This window comes from Limulus polyphemus, unplaced genomic scaffold, assembly GCF_000517525.1.
Source record: "Limulus polyphemus unplaced genomic scaffold, Limulus_polyphemus-2.1.2 Scaffold929, whole genome shotgun sequence".
Lineage (NCBI taxonomy): Eukaryota > Metazoa > Arthropoda > Merostomata > Xiphosura > Limulidae > Limulus > Limulus polyphemus.
Window position 1 is genome coordinate 82087 of NW_013666539.1, and position 5699 is coordinate 87785.

A 5699-nucleotide genomic window follows, 5' to 3' on the forward strand; every position below is an offset into this window, starting at 1 on the left:
GTCCCGTTAAGGTTTGATTAATCTAAACGTCCATTTAAACTCTCGGCATTCAGTACATCACTGGTCCCGTTAAGGTTTGATTAATCTAAACGTCCATTTAAACTCTCGGCATTCAGTACATCACTGGTCCCGTTAAGGTTTGATTAATCTAAACGTCCATTTAAACACTCGGTGTTCAGTACAGCACTGGTCCCGTTAAGGTTTGATTAATCTAAACGTCCATTTAAACACTCGGCATTCAGTACAACACTGGTCCCGTTAAAGTTTGATTAATCTAAACGTCCATTTAAACACTCGGCATTCAGTACAGCACTGGTCCCGTTAAAGTTTGATTAATCTAAACGTCCATTTAAACACTCGGCAATCGGTTTAAATGGACGTTTAGATTAATCAAACCTTAACGGGACCAGTGATGTATGGGACGTTTAGATTAATCAAACCTTAACGGGACCAGTGATGTACTGAATGCCGAGTTTAGATTAATCAAACTTTAACGGGACCCATGATGTACAGCATGCCGAGTGTTTAAATGGACGTTTAGATTAATCAAACATTAACGGGACTCGTGCTGTACTGAATGCCGAGAGTTTAAATGTCCATTTAAACACTCGGCATGCTGTACATCATGGGTTACGTTAAAGCGTCATTAAACTTGACGCTATTAAAACGTTCAGATTACTGGACATTGTGGGGCATGTTAAAGCGTGATTTATCTCGAACTTCCATTAAAACTTTCGATATACTGGACATCTTGTTTCCTGTTTTAGCGTGTGTTTGACGTCATTCTAGGAAGGTACAGAAATATAATGGAAACCTAATTTGAGATAAGTTGCATACGTCAGTAATTGGTTATATCACTTTTTTGAAACCAAACTCGAACTATTCGTCCAATTTGTTATCCATTTAAATCCGATATTTGATGGATCCACCCGAGTTTCTCTACCAAATTTTTTTATCAAACTGGTTCAGCCGGTTCCTCAAATCAAATGTGGACGTCAAGACACCAGACAAACAGACGGACAGTTCTACTTCATATATATATATAGAAAATACGTCCTCCTCCGAAGTAAACCAAGAACTATAAAACACATTACTTACGAAAGTAAGGTCTTAGTAGTCAAAATAAATAAAACTGGTATATTTTTACTTTAGAAAACTATAAAATATGGTCAGTCCTTTCACACTTAGATCACATTGTTTATTTCTCAAGTCATGACGTAACAGGTAAATTAAAGGGTAACTTGTTCTTGAAAAAGTCTAAATAAAGAAAGTAATGTTTCTCTGTAGCAGAACCTAAAAAAATAAAAGTGTTTTAAGCCAACCAAAAGAAGAAATACTCTATAAAATATTGGTACGAGTAACCAGGACTTGGAATAAAAGTAAATATTATAGCATGTACAATGTAAAAACATATAGTAAATTTATTAGTATATTCTATTAACTCAAACAAATAAATACCACACCTCTGCTAGCTCAATATATTTTACAAAAAGGACAGATTGAATTCATTAAAAACAGGTTATTATTTTGTCTGTTTCATGATTTTCTTACTACTTGTTGGCAGAACATCAGTGGCATGGCAACAAGTGCTTCGACAATGGAGCTATTCAGATCATCTTGCAAGGTATCGTAGGTTGCAAATATGTTAATGTTTATAAAATAAGTTAGAAAATCGTCTTTTTTTTTCTTTTACGTCGATCTTCATGTGCTTTAGAATGTCTCTTAATACGTTGACATTTGTTAATACTTATGATGTTATTAACCTATCAGATTCGGCTGTTTTATTATTCTCATTTTATCTGGAATTAAGAGAAATGAGATCTTTTAGATTAGTTAATGGTAAAACCGATTAAAATAGCCACCATTCAGTAGAGTTAAGTTAATTTGGTTGGAGGAATCGCCTATTTACCGTTCTAGTGACATGTTCGTGTACTTACTTTGCCCTTCTTGTTCGCCATGCGATCCTAAAATCAAACTGGCAAATTCATGGTTTGCTCCTGATTTCCTCGGTTTTCTCATTTTATACTACAGTAAAATAATCTTACAGAAATTATTTTAACCTTATATGTGTTGTTTTTTTTTAATTACTACAACAATACTTTAAAAGTAAAGACTGTACATTTTGTGAGAAATGTATAATACATAATGTTCAAACTTATGAAGTCTTTAGAAATTAACGGATTAGGAATACCCGAATTATATCCTACTAAATGAGCAAAACTCCAACGTATTTTACTTTATTTTAGTGATTCAGATCTTCGTTACCTATGATCCATTAAATAAATAAACGGGTGAAACTCGTCTTTCCCTGTTTATGTATAAACACAACAACAGGCGTTTAAAGTGGAATTCCATAAGCTTGAAATATCATGATTTTACACAAACTTTGTTATCGTTTTCAACAAAATGCATAATTTCTTGTTAGTTTTCTTTCACTTAGTTTTTTCGTGATTTTCAGAGTTTTATGATGGTCTGATACAGAAATTTCAGGAAAACCCAGAATCACATCTAAATAAAATCCAGCAATTTCTTTTGAAGGAGCAAATAAATCATCTTTATGACTATATACGGCAGCATCCAGCTCTTCGTGAGCGCCATCTGTGGGTCGGAAAAGAAAAACCTTCTTTTCCACCATATATTTATTCTACTAAAACCAACATACTTTTGGTAAGTATATGTTTTCGTTTGATACATTTCAAACATATCACAAACTTCATTACTGAAAAAAAAAGTACTATTCCATTCAATATATTATTAGCCAGAACCTGAAAGTTTTCCCGCCGGTATTTTCACTACCATTTTCCTATATTCGCGTAATTACGTTCAACCCTGGGGATCTTTAGTTTTTACATAAGTATGCAAAAAAAAACAGATTCATCGCGGGTTCGAATCCCCCTCACCAAACATGCTAGCCCTTTTAGCTGTGGAGGCGTTATAATATGACGGCCAACCCCACTATTCATTCGTAAAAACAGTAGCCCAAGAGTTGTCGGTGGGTGGTGTTGACTAGCTGCCTTCCCTCTAATCTGTCACTGCTAAATCAGGGACAGCTAACGCAGATAGCTCTCTTGTAGCTATGCACGAAATGCAAAACAAACCAAACTAAACCCTTGCCTGGAATGGTGTGAATCGTATAACACCTAACGATCAGTTTAAGTACACTCTTTAATTTCATTTTTAAGAGTTATAGAGGATAATGTTGAACTTTTGGGTCTACCCCTTTCATTTGTTACTCATGGTTTAGTTGTAACTTAAAAATTATAGAAAAAATATCTGCCTGTTACTACCTATAATTGGTAAGCTTATGGCCTTACCATTTCCCATCATTTTCCTATTTCAAGAATAGTTAGTAGGTTTCAAAATTCATGCTCAAGATTATGCATCTCACAAATGAGCTATTTCAGAACTGTAAATGATTTCGTCGGGCACAAAGGCCTCTCAAATTATAATAAATAAAAATATTTTTAAACGAAAATAAACAGTTATGAGGAATATTTTTTTAGTTACTTGTGTTGTATGTTAATAGTGAGTTTTCTAATCTTGTTTAAAACACTCGTGATACAAAATGGTTAAATGACTCACTAAAAGCAAGCAACATGGTGTAGGAACAAAAAGACCAGCACTCACTCCGTCTCCCTCTCACCCATAAATCTCAATAAGTTGACAACATTACGACCTTGAATGAGTTTTTGATCCAAAATAACTACTCACTATAAAGAGATAAATATTCCAAAATGAATTATATAACTAGAGATAAAGAGTCGAGAGGAGAAGTTAAAGAATTTAAGACTTTAGGGTAAAGAATAGACGGTCATATCGGTTAAGCATTAAGCCTTATATTTTCAATTTAATTTCGCTTGTATTTTTCCCTGATTTCCACCATATTGTACTAACGTAGTTCTTCGTTGGCGGACTCTTTTAAATTACCTGGTGAAAATAATTCAACGTTCAGACCACTTAATGATAATAAATTACTTTATTTCCTCCGTTAATGTGGCTACAAATTTGAACACTTGTACACTGCCGTAAATTGCTGTTACGCCTACGCTACAAATGACGTTAGCTAACGTAAAACAAATCAACGTTCTTGTACAGAATAACCGCGATAGGTAACACACTGACCAATTCACTCTCTACACTCTCTTACAATATCATATATATAACCTACTTTCGAATTTGCTAGAAAACTTTACGTCACATACTTAGAATTTTCTAGATGTGCATGACCTATCTAATTATACCTTCTGATCTTAACATCATCATTACGATCCACAGCTCCCTCTAGCTAACGTTTAAATTACAATAATATCCCCATTACACACGCACACACTGCACTAAACTGCTGTTCTAGCTTTAAAAGATTTCCAGACTCCTGTCAGTTTCTAAGTTTGATTAATTTCCAACTTCCCTCTTCTCTACATACATTTTGCTTCTTACTCATATGTGCATATTGTTTTGAAGACTTTCTCATAACTTGTTTCAACCAAATTTAGGATGATGAAACCGAAGATAAACAACTGGATCTTACATCTCAAAACTGGGAGTTTGTCAAAAGATCAGTTTCTAACAAGGTAAAGGAACCATCTGCCTTACCGTCAGAGGAAATGTGCAGAACAGAAGCCACCTGGCGGTTGATGAATAGAACAACAGATATCTACAACAAGCCAGTTGAAATAATTCAATCTCAGACCATCCAGCAATATGTATTTTCCTACGAGTGCATTAAAGAGGGCGAAGCTTGTATCGCTACATTGCCTTGGTAAGTTGTATGCATTTGATTAGCCTCATATGATAGTTTTTGTATTTGCTTTTTTCGTGAAAAACTACAAAACAGGTTTTCTATACTCTGTCCACCTTGGGGAATCGAACCCCGGATTTTAGCATTGTAAGCCCTTAAACTTGTCACTGACTCTCCAGCGGAAGCGCCAAATAAAGATTGATAAAAAAGTAATGAAATACTCAATTAAAGTTATCCGGGTTCGATACCAGTGGTTGACAGAGCGCAGATAGCTCATTGTGTAGCTTTGCACTAAAATAAAAAAGACAAAAACATAGATGTCACTAAAGTCCTTCTTTCTGCCTCAAACTAAGGCATAACTTTTACATAACACTAACGTAATGCGCGTAAATAAGTTCAAGTGAGCATTTATTGTTAGTGTTTTCTAGAGATAATGGATACAGATAAACTTGCGTCATTTTTTAGTACTTTGTTTATTTCATTATTTAAGATTCAGAGCTTATAACGCCAAATTTCAGACTAGTATTCCTTCAATGACCATAGCTAAGAGAGCCTTGTGTAATTATATGCTAAAACAAACATTTTTAAAAATCAGTTAACACTTTTTTATGCAGAACAATGTTTAAAAGTGACGTTCAATGCCGCGCGTAGCATAGGCATTTGGGACGAATGTTACGTGTGCTTTATAAGTCCTGAATTAATGGGTACTTTTGCTAGTAAGTACATATTTTTCCCTTGAGGGAGTTTAGAGATTTTAACAAGTAATGTAACCATATCCTTGTATTATATAACGTTTCGTTTGACTATTATGAGAATTAACATAAACATTATAAAAACACACGATTGTAGATGCCTGAACTAAGGTATACTATACTGTTTTTTCTGGCCCTGAACTTTAACATTATGCTTGGTCTTCCAGCCTGCTTGGCAGATATATTTCCACGAGCGGAGAAAGCGACAC